We start from the raw sequence: 23,875 nt of genomic DNA, 5'->3' as shown, positions 1-23,875 counted from the left end.
GTCATTAATGATAAAAACTCTCAACAACGTGGGTATAGTGAGAACTTAACCTCAACATTATAAAGGCCAGTATGACAACCTACAGCTAATAACATACTCAACTGTGAAGAGAGGAAAAGCCTTTCCCTTAAGATCAGGAATAAGACAAGGATGTCCACTCTCACCACTATTATTCAACCTAGTACTGGAAGTCCTAGCCACAGCAATTATGCAAAAAAAAGAAATAAAAGGAATTTAAATTGGAAAGGAAGAAGTAAAACTGTCATTTTTGTAGTTGACATGATACTATATAGAGAAAGCCCTAAAGAGTCCATCAAAAAAACAAAACAAAAGAAAACCCTGTTAAAACTAAAAAATGAGTTCACGAGACTTGCAGGATGCAAAATCAATATACAGAAATCTGTTGTGTTTCTGTACACTAATGATGAAATATCAACAAGAATAATTAAGGGGAAAAAAATCCCTCTTATAGTTGCAGCAAAAAGAACAGAATACTTCGGAATAAGTTTACCAAGGGGGTAAAAGTCCTGTACACTGAAAACTATATGACATTGAGGAAATAATTTGAAGAATACACAAACAAATGGGAAGATATTTCATGCTCGAGGATTAAGAGAATTAATATTATTTAAATGTCCATACCACCTAAAGCTATAGATTTACAAATTCATTGAAATCCCTATCAAAATTCCTTTGGCATTTTTCACAGAAATAGAACAAATAATTCTAAAATTTGTATGGGCCCACAAAAGACACCAAATAGCCAAAGCAATCTTGAGAAAGAACAAAGTTAAAGGTATCACACTCCTGATTTCAACCTATACTACAAAGTTATAGTAATCAAAAGAGTACGGTATGGGCATAAAAGCAGACACATAGATCAATGGAACAAAATAGAGAGCCCAGAAATAAACCCACTCATATATGGTCAACTAATTTATGACTATGGAGCCAAGAATAGACAGTGGAGCAAGACAGTCTCTTTCAATAAATGGTGTTAGAAAAACTGGACAGCCACATACAAAGAAATAAACCTTGAGCACGATTTTATGCCATACATGAAAACTACCTCAAAATGGATTCAAGACTTGAATGCAAGACCTGAAACCATAAGACTTCTAGAAGAAAACACAGGTGGTTAACTCCTTGACATGGAATTTTTGGATCTAACTCCGAAAGTAAAGACAACAAAAGCATAAACAAACAAACAGGACTACATTAAACTATGAATTCTATACAGCATTTGTTGAAACCATCAACAAAATGAAAAGGCAACCTATTAAGTGGGAGAAAATATTTGCAAATCATATACCTGGTGAGGGGTTAATCTCCAAAATATATGAGGAACTCAAACAACTCAAGAGAAAAATAAATAAATAAATAAATAAACAATCTGATTTTAAAATGGGCAGAGGACCTAGATAGACATTTTTCCTAAGAAGACATAGAGACAACCAACAGGCACACAAAAAGATGTTCAACATCACTAATTTTCAGAGAAATGCAAATCAAAACCATAGTGAGATATCACCTCACACCTATTAGAATGGCTATCATCATCAAAAAGACAAGAAATAACAAGTGTTGGAGAGAGTTGAGAAAAGGGAACCCTCATGCACTGTTGGTGGGATAGCAAATTGGTGTCGCCACTGAGGCAGACAGTGTGGAGGTTCCTCGAAGTTAAAAACAGGCCTACTAAATGATCCAGCTATCCCACTTCTGGGCATTTCTCTGTAGAAAACAAAAACACTAATCCAAAAATATATACACACACCTATGTTCCTTGCAGCATTATTTACAATAGCCAAGATAGGAAAACAACCTAAGTGTCCACCAATGGATGAATGGATAAAGAAAATGAGGTACAGATATATAATGGAATGTCACTCAGTCATAAAGAAGAAGGAAATCCTTGCCGTTCATGACATGGATGGAACTTAAGGGCAGTATGCTAAGTGAGATTAGTTAGAGAAAGACAAATACTATATTTCTTTCATATGTGGAATCTAAAAAACAATGAACAAAAAACTCATAGATACAGAGGACAGATTGGTGGTTATCAGAGGGAAAAGGAGTGGAGAATGGGCAGAAAGAGTGAAGCAGACCAGCGATGCGGTGATGGATGGTAACTAGACTGATTGGCTGTGGTTATCACTTTGTAGTGTATACAAATATCCTATTATTATGTTGCATACCTGAAACAAATATAATGTTACATACCAATTTTTCCTCAATAAAAAGAGAGAGAGAGAATCTTTAGGGTTCCTTGGAATATGCTTTGAGAACTGATGCTATAGATTATTGGTATTTCACCTTGATCATTGTTTCTTTAGCATCAACAGGTGTTGATCATTAAGAAACGCATATTTGGAGTCTATTAAAATAAACATGTAATTTTCTTGTACTGATACAGTGAATTACAAAGATAAATTTTTCTGATATTTCAAAATCCTCAGGATTAAAAACAATTACAACATGGCTTTCGAAGATCCTGTGTAAGTCAGGATGATACTGGTCACAAGGGTCACCCAACTCAGAACAGATTTTCTCACTAACTAGACAGCCTGTGTGTGGTTTTATCTTTGGCACAGCTACCTCCAGGGCCTCCAGTGATACCAAAACATCTTTTCATTTTTCTGTCCATCTGCATCTGTCTCTGTCTGGCTCCATTCTCCAGACAGGAGTTTTACAAGTATCAGGAAAAATGGCCACTGGCAGCGCCAGACACACGATCCTGGCAGAAAAAGGGATTCTCTCTCACCTCGTTCACATATCATTTCCAGAGAGAATTGTTGGTAGCCCACATTGGGCTGCATTCCAAATGCTGGATGAGCAGTAGGCTGCCATTAGCAATTCAGCCAGGGTCATGTGACTATCCCAGTAACTGTGTGTGTGTGTGTGTGTGTGGCACTGGAGGGAAGAGGTGGACCTAACTGGCAGATTCATGAAAACCACATGGAATGGGGGAAGAACTCCCAAGGCATGAGGTGCTATTACCACCAAGAAAAGAGAGGCAACACGCATTCTGGAAAGGATGGGAAACAGAGCCGTGGTAGCCCAGTACAATCCACCCCTTGGCTGTTCAGAAGAGAAATGCATGCCTCTCATCATGCATAAAATCTTAAACTGTCCCTTGCTTAAATTATGCTCTCCCCCTACTAATCCCAAAGTAGAGTTCTCTCCCAGCAGGAGACAACCCAAAGTCACATCCAGGTATTGCCTGCCACTCCAAAGCCCAGATCTCCAAGCGATACAGATGAGTTTTAGCTGTGGCTCAGTCTGACCCGCTAGTCCTTAACCATTAATTGAACCCTCCCAACACATCCTGTCTAGAAGGCTAATTAATGCACTCAGAAAAGGAAAATATCCAGCAATTTCTCTTTCCTTCTCACCATCGCTTCAGTGCTGCCATGACCGTATTCTTCAGTTCAATCTTCCTATTCATAAGCTCCCTTTGGACATGTCCATTCACCATTCAGCCTACCTACTGAACTTTAATCCCAATGATTATATTTCCAAGATCTATAATTGGCTCTTCTCCATACCACTATGATGCCATCCTTATCTTTTGGAAGGGGATAGTAATTCCATTTTTCTAAGCTCTTCTCTTTGCTGCGTTAACTGTTAACTGTGTCCCCTTGAGGGTGTGTTCTCCAGCTGTTGAATGCCTTGCTCTCTGCTATGGTGAAAGCTTCCCTCATGGCCTTGGTGATTCTTGGATGGCTGCTCACATCTGGTTATAAGATGTCCGATTTGCCTAGCTGGTAGATGCTGCTTCTCTTTACTGTGGCAACTGGGGTGCAGGGCTGGGTGACCTGCTGGGTCCCCCATTTCTCTTGCGCATACCCACCATCTGAGTGCTCTCAAATGGCCATTCTGCCACTCCAGCCTGAGGTGAACTTCCATGGCCACCCCCGTCTTGACCTGTGTTAGGGGAAAGGAGAGTTCCTGCCAATCACTCAGAACCTGGTTCTACAACCAGGCACCTCAAGAACATTATCAGGCCCCCCAACTCCTATGTCCATCACCCTTGGGGGCAGGAGACCCCAGGACCCTTACATCTCAGGCAGCCCATGTTAGGGGTTCTTCATCAGTCCAATCCAAATCCTCTCTGCATTTCATTTCTAGGAACTCCCCCCAAATCTCTGTTCCATTTATGACACTTTTTGTAATTGTTTTCTAGAGCTGTTCTAGATTCATGAGAGAGAAAGACAAAGAATGAGAGACACAAAGAGAAAGATACGTCCTGTCATTTTCGGGGATTTGAAGCAGGAAGAGGAGGGGGGAGTGTGGGCTTAATCTGCCATCTGTAGCTTTTCCTCTTTTATCCCCCTATTAAAAATACGTTATAACAGCGGATAATAAAGGATATGTATAGAATAAGATTAAAATAGAAGTAGAAAGTCAGGACTGACAAAAGGAACAGGGGCACATACTTCAATCCTGAAGGTTACAGAGTTGCAGCCTAGCGGCCAGAGTAAAAAGTGAAACTAGACCGTGAATTCCTGGAGGGCAAAGAGGGTGTTTCAGCCACGGTGGTACTCTTGGCACTGGACCCACCCCAGCCCGGGCTCCTCTTCAATAAACAGTTGGTGAATGAATGCACTTACTTGCTCCTTTATCAAACAACAGTCTTTGCTGTCTGGAAAGAACAAGGCATAAAATCTCATTGGCAATATTATTATTTTTCCTGTCAGTAAATTAAAAGCTAGTTCTCATGTGTATCACAGAACAGACAGCGCCTCTGACGCTGTTTTATAGAAAGAATGAAGATTCACGTGATCGGTTTTCAAATGACCTTTGGCAAAGTCTAGAGCCTATCCTTCAGACAAACCCTGAGGAAGGAAATTCTTGGCCCCACTGTCCTGTGTCCTGGGGCCCCAGGACCGTGTTCCGCAGTCTAGTCTGGGCAGGGGCGTGGGGCTGGGAGCAGACTGTCCTGGCCACACCTCTCCATCCCTGGCTCGGACGAAGGGCGATTCTCTCATGCTGCCCTTGTCATGACCTAAGGTGTTCCATTTCATGGCCCACCTGCCTGACTCCCCGGAAACAGCACAATTGTTCGGAAGGCCAAGCCTGCATCGTCCTGCCTCCTGGGACCCCGGCATGACCCCTTGCTCTTGGTAAGTGCTGAGCTGGATCTGGTCAAAAGAAAGCCCCTTCTAGCTGCTGCTTGGAGCCCTGGCCTGGGAGTCCAGAGCCCCGAGTCCTAGCCCTGGGCCCTGGATGAGCTCTCGTGCATTCATTCTTTACTCATTTTTCATTCATGCTCTTCAGAAGGTTGGCAGAGCCCGTCCTGAGTGCAGCCTGCGCTGGGCATGGGACACCGAGAGACCGGTGAGACACTCTCTACCCTCAAGACCCGCAGTCTGACAAAGGAGGTGACTCACATCTAAGGCTCCTTGCCTGTGAAGGAGGTTACAATGCCTGTTTTCTGGAACTGTCAGAAAGGTTAAGGCTAGAAATCCTCCACAGCACATCTCATGCACAGAATCATGAAGACAGTGGTGGTGGTGGTGGTGGCGGTGGGTCCAGGAGGCCCCCAGGCCTCAGCCCCCAAGTCTCCAGAAGGGCAGTGATTAGACCGTGTTCCCCCTCCCCTCAGCCTCCCCAGACCACGGAGGAGGGAGTGAATTGGGAAAGCAGATTCCAGCCCCAGCAGGGGGATTCCCGGGAGTTTAGCTTTATAAACTAAACGCTCTTTATTAGCCCGCAGTTAAGTTGTCTCTTTGTCTGAAGATTAAGTAGAAGTTTCCTCCCTTAGTGGGGGGAGGTAGAGAAAAGAAGGCCGTGAATTAGTTGATTCCCCTTCAAGGCCAAGGGTCCATTTTATAACCTGCCTACCAGAGCCAGGCGTGGGGCTTTGCTGGAGGCAGCCCCACACGGTGGGAGCCCTTGGGGCAGGCCTGGGTGTGCTTCTCAGCTCGGCCGGCCGCTCGCTAGCTCTGGACCTGCCTTGGTCTCAATTTCCCCATCTGTAAAATGGGTATCAACGTTCGGGTGCCTTGGGTACATCAGAAGTGTGAATTATGAGCCGCTCCCCCCAACAGCCCCCAAGTGAACGTGTCTGGTCACTGATGTCTCATCTCCGGGAGAGGCTGCATGGGGCCACGTCACCCAGACCCGCTGAACAGACCAGTCACAGAGACAAGGAGCTGGCGCCGAAGGCTGGTCGGGTGCTCAGGTTATCACGCCTTCCTCCGGCAAACCCTGGGAGGACCCGTGGCACTAGCTTCTCACTACCTGTGTACTTGTGATACCAGAGGAGCTTATGGGAAAGGCCAACTAAAAAACAGAGAGATAGTTTATACATACATCTGTATAAGCCCCTGTATAGAGAATATATAGAGACTATCTTACACGTACATATTTGCATGTATGGACATACACGCACATTATACTGTTTTAATCTGAAGCATCAGGGAAAAAAGGCTCAGACAAAGGTTCATTTAAAAGCTTGCAAAGCCATGTAATGGCAGCCCTGGAAACGATCCGAGCATGCACCAGCTCCCGAGTGGTAAGTACCAGACAGCACGTCCGTGCAGTGGAATAGTATTCAGCCACAGAGAGAAAGGAGGCGCCGTTGCACGCTGCATGGACGAGCCTTGCAAACGGCGTGCTGGGTAAAGGAAGCCCATCACGGGGTCCTGCAAATTGTATGAAATGGACTCCACTTATAGGAAATATCCAGAATGGCAAATCCAAGGAGACAGAAAGCAGAGGCCCAGGGTTCCTTTGGGGGGGTGGTGACTGAATGTTCTGGGATTAGACATTGGCAGTAGTTGCAAAAAGCCGCTGAAGAGCATGCTTTAAAGGTGGATTTTATAGTATGTGAGTTCTGTATCAATGAAGGTGTTATGAACGTGCCTGTGAGGCAGGAGCCCAATATCATCGGGTTGTCCTCAAATTGGTAAAAGATTCACGTGGAGGATCTTTTCTCTGTGGGAGCTGACTTTGTCTCTGACAGAAATTTCTCCTCTGTACTATGGAAATAGAGCACCAGGACTATTTAACTGGTTAAATATCCAGCAGCATATTAATAAATCTGTCACTGTGTTTCTCAGTATAAAAAAAAAAAAAAAAGGTGGCCTGGGGCAGCCCCACATAGGCTGTCAAGAGTCCTGACTGCTGGAGTGTTTATCCACTCAGCTGATATTCCAGACTCCTGCGAGTGCCTCCTCTGTTCAGGACTCCGGCCCCTTGAGTGCCGAGCCGTGGGGGTCCTCCAGAGAGTCTGGCCCTGTGTCATCGCCAGCTCACACTGGCCTCTACCAGGTGGTCTCCTGGCCCTGGTCCTGGGGGGCTCTGTTCCTCCTCACCCCACCTCCAAGACCGAGCCCCTCTCCCCACGCTACTGTGGGCTCCTGGACCTCTTCCTGGACTCCCTTCTCTGCCGCTCTGGGGTCATGCTGCCTTCCCAGGAACGCTGCAAAGGTGGCCTTCTCTCCCCACATCCGCCAAATCCTCCTGCGGCTTCACTCGTTCCTGCTCCCCCCACTCAGCTCAGAAGACAATGGCAGAACACAGAGTTCTTTCTCAAGGACACAGGAACACCTCAATCTCTTTTCCCCTTCTTGTGGAAAACTGCAAAAAAAAAAAAAAATCAGTCACAAATGCCTTTCATCCAGATGCTCACCTCCTGCTACCTGATTGTATGTGCCTACCATCGGGAGAGGGTGGCCCCTCTCTGCCCTTGAGTCTGAGCTCGGTCAGTTGTATGACCCACTTTGGCCAAGGGAATACCAGCAAAGAGGGTGCGAGGAGAAGCTAGAAAGCGCTTGCTGCTTCTAGCTGCCCTGAGTCTGCGGTGGAAAAAGGCCGGGCTAGGCTCTTTGAGTCCCAGCCTTCTGGACAGCTCAGCAAAGGCCCAGACGTGTGGGTGAGGCTGTTGTAGGTGACCCAACCCCAGGTGACACAGCAAAGATTAGAAGAAACATCCAGGCAAGCCACAGAACAATGAGAAATAATAAATTGTGCTGACTTAAGTCACTGAGTTTGGGGATCGTTTGTTATGCAGCAAATGCTAACTGATGCACCCATTTCTATGTCTTCTCCAGCCTGGGAATTGTCCCCTCTAGGGAGACAGACACTATCATGGCTCACCCTGCACTCTTTCGAATCTATCATGAGACTCTCAAGGCCTCTGACAGGTGGCATACAGGCTCTTGCCAATGGAAAGCATTGGCTTCTGAAATGAAAAAACCGAGAGTGTAGCTCTTGTTCACCTGCTGTAACTTTCCTCCTTGTGACATGATGCCTCGTGGTCCACTTTTAATAGGGGAAGAGCTACAGGTGAAAGAGGAATTAGGATGAACCAAAAAGTAATTGTTAACACATCAAAATATGATGTCATCACATATTTCTTGAGTATCTACTGGAGTTGACACCTTGCTAGGTACTGAGGACACAATGATGAACAAAACAGACCCAAACCCAGGTCTCATAGATCCTACAGGCCCGCCTGGGACCCTGACATGCGGGTGGGGCATGGGAGGAGAGGGAGAACATTCTAGACAGAGGGCACAGGAAGTCCAAAAGCCCAGCTGTGACCAGCAGGAGCTGAGAAAAAGTCAGAGTGTCGGGAGACACAGAACGTGGGGGAGACCTGCTGGGGGACTAGGGTGCCAGGCTAACTTGAATGGTATCTTAAGACCCCAAAAGTCCCCGAAGGAGGACTGGCCCAGGTGGGCGTTGCCCATCCCACCAGGCACCACCTGGCCCAGATGTTGAAGGCACCCTGTCAGCAGCCTCCCCTCCCACCCCTGAGACCCACCCTGCTCCAGGGCCTCCTGTCCTATGGCCCCGCCCTTGCTGGGAAACTGATCCTAAAAAGGCATCTCAGACCCCAGCCCTCCAGAAGCTTTCCCTAGAGTTCACCACCCCCCACAGGGTTGTGACACCCCCACACAGGACCTGCACGCCCACGTGTCTGGCTTGGGGTCCAGCACTGGTAACGGCGGTGGCACCAGGATGCCATGTAGAGATGTGGGACTTGAGTGGGGGGGGGCTTAGGAGCGATAGACTTCTGGGTCCAGGCACCGTTTGCCCTTGTGGAGTGGGGGAGCAGCCAGTGCCGCACGTGGGCTTCAGGTGATCGGTGGGGAACACAGGCATGGATGCCAGCCCCCCGCTAAGGCTGTTAGGAGGAATGACCGCAAGGATGCACGTCCAGAATGTAGCTGGGGCACGGCTGGTGCTCAGGGAGTGTGTGATGCTCTTTCTGTGATTATTATCCTAGTGTGGATGGTAACTTGGAGCCCCAGGGGTACGTGGAGGGTCTCCTGGGGGTTCAGACAGTCAACGAACATGCAGACACTAGAGGATGTCACCCTCTCCCACAGACAAGGGCCCCAGGGACCTGGAGGGACAGTGTGCCCAAGTGTGCTGGATCTGAGCCAGGCCAGGGGCATAGGGAGGAGACCCAGCCCCGGGTTCTTCCGCACCAGCCTGGGGAGGTCTAGACCAGACCTTGGGTCAGGGACCAGATCCAGGCACAGTGGGGAGGCCGGGCCCAGCCCCGGGCAGCAGGCCGAGGTATGGGGTGAGAGCAGCAGGCTGTGCGGCCGCACCTTCGCCTCTCCTAGTGCAGAGCAGTGGCTCCGCGGGCGAGGCCATGGGGAAGACCAGTGGGAGAGCACGTGCCTCTCCCAGCGTGGGGGGGGGGGGGCTCCACAACACCGTGGCCACGTCCTGTGGGACAGGACTCAGACACAGGCCCCAAAGGCTTTCAGAATTGGGGTACTTCCCAAGGACTGGATCTTATTTAGTCATTTATTAAACAAATAGTTTTTACTAAGCTCCCACCATGTGACAAGCACGTCGTCCTACTTACAGGTCAAGGTGCTTACCTTCCGTGGTGGACACAGGAAGGTACCCCCAGACCCCTTCCTTGAAGGATGTGCTGCCTCAGCTCCTGGGGACTGTCAGCAGGTGCCCTCAGTATCACCCCTCACTGTGAATGCCACCCCCACAGGCCTGCCCTCCCAGGCCCATGTCCTGTCACTCACCCACGTGTGTCAAGGCCTGCCCACCTCCCGACTCAGGACAGCTCCAGGTCCCAAGGGGACACCCCAGCTGTCCTCGCCCTCTGCCCACTCCTGCTTCCTCCCTTCCTGCCACAGGCCTGGCTGGGCCCCTCGTGAGGAGCCCGCTGCACGTTCCATGGGGGTCCCCAGCCACGCCCGATGCCCACAGGGCTGACAATCAGAGGACAAGGCCAAGGAAACACCCAGGGAAGGACACCTTCCCGCACTGAGGGCTGTGAGGACAGGATCGGGCTGTCGGGGCCCAACAACTAGCTGATGTGTGAAAGGCAGCCCCGGAAGGGCAGAGGAGGCTCCCTGGAGAAGACATGAAAGCAGACACCCAGAGGCTGTGGAGCAGACAGTCCTCCTACTCTGACAGCTGGGGAGAACGTGAGAGAGAGAGCAGCAGAGGGCAAGGCCCAAAGCTGCAAGAACTAGAGGGCCTCAGGAACACAGTGGCCAGGGTGCCTGGATGGCATCTGGAGGGTACCTGAAACGTACATGAGGGGTATCTGGAGGCTTCCCTAAAGGGTTATCTGGACAGTACCTGGAGGGTAATTGAACAGGTATCTGGACGGTAAGTGGAAGATTATCTAGAAGGGTACCTAGAAGGTCCCTGGAGGGGTATCGGCGGTGGGGGGGGGGTACCTAACGGGTACCAGGAGGAATATCTGGAGGCTTATCTGGAGGGCACCTGGAGGGGCATCTGGAAAGTTACCTGGGGGAGTGTGGAGGGAGCTGGCAGGCTAGGAGGGCTAGGCGACCCCTGTGGAAGTGAGCCTGGGCAGCAGCCTCCCTGCCCAGCAGGGGGAGGAGCAGAGAAGAGCCCTTTGGGGCCAGGCCACCGTCCCCACCGTCCCCACTCCCCGGCTGCCCCATTCTGCCGAGGGTGCGGAGGCTGGGCTCCTGGGGGCCAGCCAAGGACCACAGCTGCTCTAAAATCATCCGGTCAGCCATTTCACCCGCAGAAGCCTCCGTGAGCTTTTTCCGCGGTGGCGGAGGCTCCAACTGCCCGCGCTGGGGCTGCGGGGCTGGGACGATTAATTAAAGATCCCAGGGAGCAGCCGGCTCTCATTAAATCCCGCGTGGGGGGTGGAGCGCCAGGTGAGAACTCCTCGAACGTTGCTGCACTTTCTCCGGAGCCAAGCATTCCCTCATCTATTATCTGCATCGATCCTGGCCAGGCTCTGAGAGGCGAGGATTATCTCCCTTTTGCAAGTGCAGAAGCGGAGACTCAGGGTAGGTCCTGTGTCAGCGTCTCCCGCTCCCCAGCCAAGGGGCTGAGATCCACTGGGCAGGGCGAAGTCCTCTGCCCTGCCTCGGTGGGGGCTCACGCAGCTCTCTCTGGGTCTCCTGGGGCAGGAACAGGAACAGTGGGGTGACGTCAGGGGGATTCATGCCAGGTCTGCTCTGTGGGCTGCAGACTACGAACCCTGGCCAGGGTCAGGAGGGAACAGGAGGGTGCTTGAAAGCACTGTTGACCCGAGGAGTCAAAGATGCCATGAGCTGTTCAAAGACAGAATCCCCTGATCATGCCCAGACTGCCTCTGAGCCAGGTGATGCTGGCGACCCAGAGACAGGGTCCCTCCCTCCCACCTGTGCAGAGGGGCCCTACAAGACCTCCTGTCCCACAGGCTCTTCCTGCAAGTGACTGCAGTTGGGTTTCCTGCAGCTGTGTTAACCAAAGACATGCACCCTCCAAGGCAAAATCAGGAAAGGGGCTGGAGCTCCTTCTGCCGTTCTCCCTTGGAGCCCTGAGGCCACCATGCTGAGAGGAAGCCCAACCAGCCCAGGTGTGAAGACACGGAGAGGCTCTGAGAGCACACGGAGAGACACAGCCAGTCCCCAGTAGCTCCGGCCTCCCCTACCTCCACCTCGGCTCCTGCCTGCCCATCTGACAGCAATTGTGGCAGAAGGTCCAGCCAGAACTGCCCCCTGGGCACTTCCCATGAGAGATGAAAAAATGATTGTTGTGGTCTTACGCCACTAATTTTGGGGGTGTTTTGTCACCATTGAAAGAGAGACAAACAGACGAGGAAAATGTGATTCCACAGTGAAGCAGGAGCAGGGCCATGCAGCAGCAGCAGCCAAGGGGTGGCCGAGAGAGGGAGGTCGGGGAGGCTCCTCGGGGTTCCTGCCAGGGGCTCCCAGGCAAAGATGCAAGCTGTGCAAAGGCCCAGACGCAGGAAGGGCCTGACTTGCTGTATTTCCAGCAAGTGGCTAGGGTCCCAGGAGTGAATTTGGCACAGAGATTCAAGCGTGGGCCCGTGGCGCATGGCAATGAATTGACTGGAAGAGTCTCAAACTGGGAATGAGGTCATGCCCACATTTTAGAAAGAACATTCTGACCTATGTGTGAAGGATGGAGAGGAAGAAACTGAAGGTGTTAGGGCAATCTTTCTCCAGGGGAGGTCTTCAGTGACTTCTGACACTGTGTTGGCATGAGCTTCCTTTGGGTGATAATTGAAAATAGGTTGGAGGAAGCCATGTGTAAGCCAGGCCATGGCAGGTGGAGCCTCTGCATGGCCGGCCCCAGGCTCCTGCCTCCAATGTGGTCACCAGGCATCTCTCTAGCTGGTACAGGGAGATCAGATGCAACACTCAGAGGCAGGCTGAAAGCAACACATGTGCTGGGACCCAAGTCAGGAAAAGCCCTCTGAGGACCCCCTGCCACACCTGCTGGTCTGCCCACAACAACCTGCGAGGCAGGCGTCCCCATCCCCTGGTGCACCGAGACGGCCCCTGGCCCCTGAGGGGCAGCGAGAAGGATGGTGGCTGGAGATTGCCAGTGACACGGCCATGCCTGGCCACCGTGACATCTGCATCCTTTATCACTCCTACTGCAGGTGGCTCAGATGGGGCCCCCCACAGCTCTGTTACTTCAGAGGCAGGGACATGGTCCCAGCCTGGCCAATCAGGGAGTCATTTAGTGATACTGACCTAAGCTGGGCCCGTAAGAAGCCACTCTGGGACTTTGGTAAGAGCTACTGGGAATGAGGAATGCTCTTTCTGGTGGGGTGGCCAACCCAGGGAAGCGGACATGAGTTGATGACGGCCATTTTCCCCTGCTTTGGGGAATTGATACGGACTGAAATTTGTGTCCCCCTCCAGATTCTTATGTTGAAATCCTAACCCCCAACACGATGGCATTAGGAGAGCTTTTAGGAAGTCATTAAGTGATGAGGGTGGAGCCTTCATGATGGGATCCGTGCTCTTCTAAGAACAGACACAGAACTTGCTTCTCCCTGTGCTCTCTGCCGTGTGCTCTCTGCCGTGTGAGGACCCAAGGAGCAGACAGTCTATCAACAAACCAGGAAACGAGCTCTCACCAGACACCAGATCTGCCAGCACCCTGATCTCGGACTTTCCAGCCTTCAGAACTGTGAGAAATAAGCATTTGTTCTTTAAGCCCCCCGATCTACAGTATTTTTGTTATAGCACCCAAACAAAGAAATATTTTCCTGAGCAACGCAGAGGAAAGCAGAGAAATAGAGAAAAGAGAGAGAGTTGATGACATCATTGGAGCACCTGGATCCAGCCATGCCTGAAGTCTACTTGGACTTCCCATTTTTATGAACCAATAAATTCCTTTCCTTGCTTAAGCCACTCTGTGTGAGTTTCTATTACTTGCAAACAAAAAGGAGAAAAGAGCAATTACACCTGTAATGAGATGGAAAATCTTTTCATCCCCAGAATTCCTCTTGGGGATGGCACTATCTTTATTTGGAAGAAATATTTTTAAAAGCATTGACGCTTGAAGGTAAGAATCCAAGGGACCTGACTGTGGAGAAAAAATGCTTTATGGGAGGAAAGGGAGAGACGTTGTGACTTCACCAAGGGAGAGCTCGCCTTGGCAGGGACCCCTCCTGGGGCCTACGCCCCCCTCACCTGCCCCGGGGAGGGGGGGCAAATGCTAGTCTGAACACGCAGTAGACCGTGCTAAGGTAGAGGGGGACCCCGCGATGCATCTCGATGGCAAGGCTACAGGGGAACCCGGGCACTCGGCCCATGGTGGCACGAGAAGGGCACCCTTTGCCCGGCCTCCCCTGCTGCAGAAGTGAGACTGGAGCACAGCGTGGTCAGACGCCCTTGCAGCCTGGGTTCTGGGTGTGATTTGTGTTTCAGCCACTCATCCACACTCGTGTGAGATTTGGAATGCAGAAGAGAGGCAGAGAGGCCCTGCCGGCTTTGCTGCAGCCGAAAACCCGGTGTCGCTGTGCCTCCCCAGTGAACACAGGGCCTCCCCTGCGTCCTGCATCCTGCGTCTACACAGGCACATGTGGGCACTGGCTCTGTGGGTTTGGAGAGGCGGCATGCAGGATTTCAGGAGCTGCTGTGGTCCTGGGAGCCAGTCTCCAGAGATGGCATATGCCCCCCCACCTTGCAGGGGATGGCAGGAACAAATGGGCCTCTGCGAGGGCAGTTCTGCCATGTACAAGGCTTATTCGGGGGGGAGGGGTGTCCGGTGGAGAGCCCCTCCCCCTCCCCTGCCCACAGCATTACAGTCACTTCACCCCTGTAGGAAATCCCTTCTGCTTAGACAGGGAAGACTTGCCACCCCGACAGGGGAGAGGTGAGTTACGAGGGTGGGCTGGGAGGGGTTGGCCTTCAGCTGGAGCGTTTGAAAGGTTTGAGGGGGCTGCTTTCCCTTGAGCACCCCATCCCCCGAGTACCTCGTGCCCCCGGACAGACCCATCAGTCCAGCCCTGGCCACTGGACCACGCTTAGCAAGGGCCAAGACAAGAGTGCTGACGTCTTAGAAGGGAGGGCCCAGGAGCCACCTCCCTGGGCAGCTCAAGGCAGCAGGAGTCTCGAAGACCAGCCACACCCAGAGCCTCTGATGGAAGTTCCTTTCCATCTGCCTGGAGGAGGCAGACACCAGCCTCAGGGGACATCTAGCTGTCCTGGGATTCCGCCAGGCCTGCTCTGCCACCTACTCCCCAGGCCTGCGTGAGGTGAGGCTGAGTGACCACTGGGGCTCAGAAGGGCGGGAGGTCCAGAGAGCATGGTGGGGCTCCATCTGCACATCACGGCTGAGTCACTGCCGAAGGTGTGGCCCCACCTCTGGGAGAGTTGGGAGATGGACCAGGCCACCAGCTGCCCTGCAGGGCCCAAACCTGTAAAAAAAGCCACAAGCAGGTGGTCTTAACACAAATTAGCCCTTACCATGCTCTGGGCTCAGAGGGAAGAGTCTTACATCCGAAATTCATTTAATATTTACAACAGTCCTTTGAGCTAGGCAGTTTACATACCCATTTGCAGACAAGGTAACTGAGGCATAAGGAGGTCTAATAACAGGTCGTAGGGGGCTGGAGGGGCAGGATTTGAGCCCAGTGAGGGAGGTGTCCTAGAGCCAAAGAGACCCAGCCCTCGAAAGGTGGGGGCACAGAGCCACACAGTAGGGGCCAAGACTGGACTGTCACAAAGTATGGGATGGAGGTTTGAGTCATTTAACCAGATGGCTGAGGGGTGCAGACAGGATTGGGGCAGGGGTTGTGGGGGAAGCAGGCAGTGGCCATCTGACTACACAGCCTTAATTGAGCTAAATCTTTGAGCAAACTCCCCTGGGGCAGGGATGGGGGGGCACATGGGGATTTCTCCCTTTCCCAAATCCAGAGAAATATGTGGAATATGTGGTAACTCTCCCCCACCCCGCCAACATCCCAACACACATATATACACATACACACACCTCCAATTCCTAAGCAAAAACTTTTTTCCCCAAGATAAATCCTACAACACTGGGACAGGCACTGTAATAATCTGCTAGAGTCTATAAACCGGTGTGGCCTTTTTGGAAAGTAACTTGGCAATATGTAGCAATGGTCTTGCAATAGTCATAGCTTTTGAACCTGCAATTTCCTTTCTAGGATCTGTCATAAGGAAATCATCTGAAATATGAGAGCTCTAGGCACAAAGATGCCCATGACAGAAACACTGAAAACAGTGGGAAATTGGAAACAATCCCAAAGCTCGGTGATGATCATGAAACAAACTAATGGCACATCTGTGTGATGGAATATTGTGCCATCATTAAAAAGAGGATTAGAAAGAGTTTCTAACTGTGGGGGGAAATGTCGGGGAAAAAGACGGGTTCCAAAGTTGAGGTCATATGTAGCATGTTCTCAACCACAGGGGAAAGTGTGCCTGAAACAAAGGCTGGGAGGAAATAGACAAAATCATTCATAGAAATTGACTCGTGGTCTGGAGGGACTTACTTATTTACTTCTGCTTTTTGGTGACTTCCAGGTTTTGTACAATGACCAATCATTGTAAAAAATAAAGGGAGGAAGAGCTCTTGCCATCTGAAGCTCCTGAGTTTCTCCTCTCAGCCCCCAGGGGAGGGGAGACAGCAGCAGGCTCACCTCCAGGAGCTGCCTGGGTCGTGGTTTCCGTGGTCTCCACATGCCACTTCCACGCATTTCCGTGGAGCGACAAGACAAACAGCCTGGGACAAACAGGGACGAGGCAAACTTCTAACTTGGACCGCAAAATTCAGTTGTATACATATAGGATGGGGAAGATCCAGCCTGAAAACAAAAAGTCACATAAAAATAGTGTAGGGACGTTCAGCAGCCACAAGCTGACCGTGAGAATCAACACCGAGACAGAGTTGTCTTGGCATCTGAGGTGTATCACAAGGAGCATACTGACAAGAAAGAGGGAGGTGGAGATTACAGGCAGGCCACATGTGGGATTTGGATTACAACTTTCTGTCACCTGCCCCAGGGCATTCTGTGAGCCCATCCTGGCCACCACAGCCAGGTTTACAGGGGGTCTGGGAGCTTCCTTTCTTGACCGTCTCTCTCTCTATCAAGGACGTAGAAGGGGCAAAAAGAGGCTCAGAGAAGAGCTGGCCAGAAGCCAGAAAACTTGTTTCCCCACCACATCAACTGCTTAATTGGGCTAATTCTGTAGCGTTTGTGCTTTGGGGCCTTTGTTTCCCTTTGTCTGTGTCGCTCCTGATTGGAACATTTGCTGTTGCTTTTGTGCGTTCCTAAACCCAATCCCCTCTGATGATGTACATGAATGTGTTTCTGATGGATGTTTTCCAGAGCCCTTTGTTGCCTCAATTAAGGGATAATGAACAAGAATTGTTTCTATTTGTAAAACAGCCCAGCTATTTCCCACTTCCCAATTGGTGGGACAATGTGTCTTAATTAAGCACAAAGACTTGTCACTTCCTCTACTGTCAAGATCCCCGGGAGGTGGTGACGGAGGAGCAGGAAGGGCCCGGGAGCCTTGGGTGGGCCTGGAGGGGCCTGGAGGGGCCTGGAGAGTGCAGTGGGCAGTTCCCAGGCGGCCAGGGCTGTATTGCTTTCACTGTGGCACCGGCCCGCGTCTGGTACCCAGGTCCTAGAGGAGGAGGGGCAAGCTGCCCAGGCCTGGGTACCAGAGCCATGGCCTTGCACGGCTGGGCCGGGCACTCTCCAGAGAGAGTCTGTCACGAAGAGCATCGTCTGTGGAAACAGCTTGCCTGGGTTTGGTCCTGGATCCTCATTCACTAGCCAGGTATCCCTGGGGCAAGGACACAACTCACCTAAAAGACGAGAACCAGCAAAATGATGGTGGCCCCAACCTCCCACGAAGAGCGGGCAGCCCGAAGGCGCTAACACACGGAAAAGTGCTTTGAACAGCCCTGGGCGCAGGGTGAGCCCCAGGTAAATGTGGATAAGTGTGAGCGATGACATTTTTTCTGAAAGCAGTGCCCTCGCTTTCCTCTGGGACCCCTCCCCGATCCCTGGGTTTAGGAGAACAGAGTGCTGCCATGAGCTGTTGCCACTCCTTGTCCGTCCCTCGGAAGAGCTGGGCTTGCTGAGGGACCCGGGGGCAGGCTGGTCCTGGAAGAGCGCTGGTAGGAACCTGGAATGTACCCCTTGAAGTGAGCTGCGCTCGAGGCACCATAAGGGACGTGTGGCTGAGCAGAAGGCAGGGACAGGGTGTGAGAAGTGCCAGTCCATCCCTGAGCCAAGCGCTGGCCTGTTAGCTGTGGGAGCGCGGGCCAGTGCATGAGGGCATCCTTGGACAGCCTTGGCATGGAAGGAAGCACAAGAGCTCAGGACAGCAGCCATTCTCCCTTGCGTAGAGAAACCTCAGTAGCTCGACAGCTGACAGGGCCGTCCTGTGCCCCGATGGAAGCCACATCTCCCCTAAATCCCTCCTGCAGCCCGGTCGCCCTCACCTCAGCCCATCAGCGAGGGTCAGAAAACAGTGCTTTCCACACCCCAGGGCCCCGACCCCGTCAGGCTCCAGAAAGGCTAACGTGAGTCCCCAGCCAGTTCCCAGTACTTCAAAAGACCCAATCATCTGTGGAGAATAAGACCACGGTGGGTCGTTTTGCTGTGGGGAGAAACTCCCTCCACCTGTGGGGTCTCCCTGGGAGTGGGGGGCTCACTGGTCAGCTGTGTGTTTTGAGGATTGGCTCTGTGGCTCTAGGGCTAATACGAAACCTGTCAATAAAAGGTGCGTTCTTCCTACCAAGCCCCGAGCTGAGCTGTTTGCCCTCTCGCTGAGCGCTCGCTGCAGGTCCGTGAGGTGGTCATTACTGCCATCATTCTCATTTTTAAAATAGGACCGCCGCAGCTCAGAGGAGCCCACCAGGGTCACCGGGACTTGGTGGAGACAGGATCCGAACCCAGGTCTGTCCAACGTCACCACCCACAGCTGCACCACAGGGCGGTCCTATCGCGCTGGAAAGCCCCTGCTCTTCACGCCACAGCTGCGGCGAAGCCCACGAGGCCCCCGTCCTCCACGGGACGAGCGGTGAAAGATATTTACTGCGGATAAACCCCTGTGACGAGGAGAAGGGAGCAGGGCGGTGCAGCCAAGCGCAGTGCAAAATCGAGAAACTCAGCCAACTCAGAGGGAAGATCTGGAGCAAATGCCACCCCTCAGAGTGTCCCCAGCCAGTGGGAACGGTGGGGCCTTTATCCTCCGTGTCCCTCAGGAAGGGCAGAGCCTCAGGGCCCGTCCTCTGCAGCTGAGGCCTGCAGGGAGGGCTGACAGCTGGAGGTCCTCTGCTGACCGCACCTCTGCGGTTGGGGGGCACCTCCTGGTCTGCCACACGGTGTCCCAGGCCCCGTTACAAGCCTTGGATGGCTCCTCACCAGGGCAGGACCCAGCCAGGCATCTGTGCCAGGCCCTCATGGTCCGTGGCATCTGGCCTCTCCTGTTGGAAGCCTGCGCCTGCGCCCGCTGCTCCTCTGACCGCACTCCACCCCTGCACAGTCTCCTCTCCTGTCGGTTAATTCCTCCTTACCGGCAGGCCACCAGGCATTGGGGCTGACCACCAGCCCCGCTAGGTTATGGGGTCCACCTCCGTGCCTCATCCGCCTCTGTCCCCTATCCAGAGAGAGCTGAAGTCTGACCCATCCCTCTGGCCGCTGTGCCGAGCCCAGAGCCAGGCTCAGAGCAGCAGGGGCCACCAGCCGGGAAAGATGACTGGAGCACTGGGGAGCCCAAGTGCCAGTGGCCCTGAGGGCTGAGTGCTTCGGCAGATGAGAAAGTTGCTGCACTGAGCAATGGGCATCACCGAAGGAGGCAGCCACCGCCCAGCTCCAGCCAACTCCAGCTGGGTGGGCGGGAGGGCACAGCATGGCCAAACCACCCCCTTTTCAAGAGAATTCCAAAAGCTAGGTTTCTAATTCAAAGACCTCAATTTTCTCAAACGATGGCATCTGCTTTCAAATCAAGGGAAACATGGGGTTGAATCGCCTCAACCAAGACTGCCGGCAGGCTCCCTCAGGCCCCGACTGGTTGGGGGACGAGCCTGAGGAGTGGGGCACGCAGCTCGTGCAACTGTAAGGACCGTAGGCTTCCTTCTGAGGGAGGGGGACCCCATAGGGATGTTCTGGGTAGGGGAGAGGCCTGCTTTTCTTACTGTGTAGTGGCCCTGGCTGCTTTGCTGAGAGCAGCTGGAGCAGGGTGGGGGGGGGGTGGTTCTGACAGTTATCCAGAGGGAAGAGGAGATTGGCCATGAACTCCAAGGTTCTGGCCTCAGCAATGAGAACACAGCATGGCAGTCCTCTGTGACTGGAAAGGTGGGAGAGGGAACAGCTTTTGGAGGGAAAAGGAGAGCAAGCATATGCAGTGGTGGGTCTGGAGCCTGGGTGAGCCCCGGGAGCTGTCCAGCACGCGGTGGGAAGGGGGGGTGGGTCTCCCCTAGCCCCTCCCTACACCTCATGGGATTAACTGTCAGCATATCTCACCTAGGGTGGGGTCTGCCCAGGACCCACATGCTCCTATCCCTCATGTGACAGGTGCAGAGGGCCCCAGGTTGCCATGGCGATGGAGACACTGTGCTGGAGAGCGCCTGTAGTCAGTGGTGCCCCTCCCCCACTGAGGGTCGGTCAGGCAGGGGCACAGCCTGTTAATGAGCCCAGCCCTGGGGTCCCCAGGACCCAGTGACTGCTGCCAGCTTTACAAAGTCCATTGTGCTGGTGACCCGCCAATGGGTCTCTTTTTCAGCAGGGGTAGTGGGCAATTTACAGTAATCCTTTGCCTTGGGGCTTCTGGACCCTTGCTCACTGAGTGACCCAAGGACCAACTAACTGAATGACACCTAGGAAATTCATTTAACCCCTCTGGGCAGCTCACCTGGGAAACGTGAGCCTCACAGCTTCACTGAGATGATTACTCTCCCCACGGTCTCTCTTAAAGCTTAAAGGAAAGTAGGGGTCTCCTCTTCCCACAAACCCACTGGTTCATCTGTCCTCCCCCCACCTCTCCCCTCACTGCCTGGCAACCCCAACCCCTCCTGACAGCCTCTTCAGACAACCTGTCCCAGTGGTTACTGTCCCTTCACTTCTGGGGACAATTGTCTCCCCACCTTTACAGACACTTTCCATGCCTGTAAAAGCTGGTGTTGGAACATTCCCAGCTAAGGACTGGAAAAAAGAAAGCTGACTTCCGGGATAAAAGGCAGCCACCCCAGCTGCCTCCCTCCAGCATCCACAGCTCATTTATCTTGCTCTCCCTTCCTTTGTCTATCCTCCCTCCCTAGCTCTCCCCCTTCCCCTCTGCCTCCTACAAAGCAGGGCAGCCCTGCAGCTGGCAGCCTAGGTCAGGTGAAGCCCAAACGTCCCTGCTGCTCCTCAGAGCAGCAGCCATAGGTCTGTCACCAATTTGAGGGTCCACTGGCTGAAGGAAGAGCAAGGCAGTGCTGGGACCTCTCACACAGGATCCTGTCTCATTCAGTGTCTACAATACTATGTCCATGAAGGTTTATTGTTCCCATTTAAGACATAGAAACAACTGAGGTTCCCAGAGATACTGGACCACCTTTGTGATGGTCAAGGCCCCACGGCTAAGGAGTAAGGGACCCAGGTGTGTGTGGAAAGGGGTGGTGTCTTCTTGGCCCCACTGTGGGGTTTCTCTCTTCCACTCTTGGACCTTGCAAAGCCCTCATCTTCCTCCTGTTCGTCTGTGTCTACAATGTAACTCAGAGGTTAGAGCACAAGGCTAACAAGGGCATGGCCTCAATTAAGCCCCGGAAACCACTGAGCTCTGACTCCAGGCTGAGCCAGACTATGCCTGGCAGTGAGGATGTTGGATACCACGTCTGGGATTTGCTTTTCGCACTCCGATGTCTTCCCTTCCCTGGCCCTGCTGGGCATCACAAGGCATTACAGTTCCCAAGCCCCCTTGCCCTCGGTTTCCCATTGGCTTCATCCAGTGGGAGGCACTGGTGAAAGATGGAAGGCAGGAGGAGAACAGCCAGAGTATTTCTGCCCTCTCAGTGGTGGTGGGCAGTATCCCTGGTCCTCTAAAACTGAACCCCCTCCATGGTCCCAGCTGCTGCTAGGAGGCCCCCACCATGGCTCCAGATCCGTCCAGGCCTGGCTTCTAGGCTGTGGCAACACTACCTTCTCTCTTGGGGATGGTAGTCACTAATCTCTGGCTTATTTGACTGGCTTCTAATCACTAAGATTGTTTGGCTTCTTAGTGATTCTATCACTTCTGTAATGAATTCCCTGGGTTAAATTCTCTTTGTTTATAAGACCTAGGGTGGCTTCTGTTTGGGGGCAGGGATCTTACTGGCACAGTTCTAGACACTCCCCACTGGAGAAGGAATAGGGAGCCGGCCTTCGCCATTGGAGGAAGGGGCGTGGAGCAGAAGGCACATCTCTGACCCACAGAATTACAATGAGGTGGCCACAGCCCACTCTGGACTGACATCCTCCTGCATAAAGGACAACAGCAAGCATCTTGGCACCTGCGTTTGTGGGCCCTTGTCCAGGTAAAGTTGAGGTAAGGAGCTGGCAGGAGCTCATTCTTGGCCACCCAAGCTCGCACGCTCTCATCTTCACTGCTCTCAGCCCAGGCTGCCCGTGCAGAGGTGAGGTCACAGCAGGGACCACATGCCTTTACAGCCCTACCCTGGGCAGAGCCAGCTAGACTCCTGAGCAACGTCAGCAGGGTCAGGCCAGTCCTGGGGAAAGACGGCAGCTGGCAGAGGAGTCAGTTCCAGGGAGAGCACCAGGCAAAGTTTAGACAGAGCCCCAGAGACCTTGCTCATTTTGTCCCCTTGAGATGACAACAGCACCTCCCTGGGGAACTTGCTGTCTGCACAGCGCAGCAAAGGAAGGAACCCTGTTAAAGAATCAGAGGATGCGAGATTGCGAAGACCTCAAAGAGGTCTAGGGTCCAGCCTGCCGCCAGCCCGGGACCCCAGCCATGCAAGCCTAGGATGGCAGAGCATCTGTAGTGATGGGGTTCCCTACGTATCAGTTACCCATGCAACACTGAGCAGCTCTGATGTCTGAGCATGGAATAATGTCCCCGAGGAAGAGGTACACATGGGAAATGTTGGCAAATGGAAATAAAATGCCACTTTATTGTTAAAACTCTGGCGGCCCTGGCTAAATGTGGTCCAAAGGGCATTTCTTCCTATCTGCTGCCTAGACAGTAACCAGCTGGTTTCCCCAGGGGCCATGTCCATGCAGCTACCCTTCCTTGGTGGCTGGCCCACCCTCTCACATGGCCACGATGTCTGAATCAAGGATGAGCACAGTGCCCAAGTCACCTTCATCCAAAGCCTTCTCCAGGATACTCATGCTGGAGCCGGCCCCTTCAGAGATGAGGGATTCCAGCCTCTGTCTATTGTGTGTCCATTTTCCCAAAGATGCAAACAGCTCACAGGGCTCTCTGTCCCAGCCCCGTGTGCAGGAGCATTTGGGACCAATCTAGTACTACCCGTAACGCTTCCAGAACAAAAGCAATGCTATGACTCTGGGAAGGGGCCAGGAGAGAGCAAATAAGAGAAAGAAGATAGCTTCAAGGTGTTATTTTCACCAGGAAACCATCATTCGTAGACTGTGCTCCAAATGGAAAAGCCCTTTCCTCATATACATTACAATCTTCAGGCCAAAGCAGCAGAAACAGAAATGACAAAAGGAACATAGCAGAAGGATCTAGGGTAACTGGACAGCCAGGCTTCAGGAAGGCCAGGAGCCACAGAAGAGTGGAGTCCGAGGCTATAAGAACAGGCAGGCAGCCTTTATCACACGCTCCCAGGGAAGCATCCACGCCAACTGGCTCTCACATGGATCAGTCTGGAAAACAGAAACCACTCCAGGTCTTTTGAAGATAAGTATTTAATAGAGGGGGTTGGTTATGTAGCTGATGGCTCACTGACAAGCCAAACCACCTGCCATTCCTAAGAGCAGAGAGGGGACAAGAGAAGGGGCTGGTGCTGGCTTGGACTCTGGGGCTGCCCAGGGGGCCTGAACCCCAGCAACAGCAGCAGACAAGAGCCTCCACCTGGAGGCTAGGGCCACCATGGGAGACACCACAGCAAGAGGGAGAATCTGCCTTTCCTCCTCTTCGCTAATCTACCTATGCCTCCCACT

Source organism: Ailuropoda melanoleuca, chromosome 4 (assembly GCF_002007445.2).
Source record: "Ailuropoda melanoleuca isolate Jingjing chromosome 4, ASM200744v2, whole genome shotgun sequence".
NCBI classification, from domain to species: domain Eukaryota; kingdom Metazoa; phylum Chordata; class Mammalia; order Carnivora; family Ursidae; genus Ailuropoda; species Ailuropoda melanoleuca.
Note: the sequence above shows the minus strand (reverse complement) of the source record.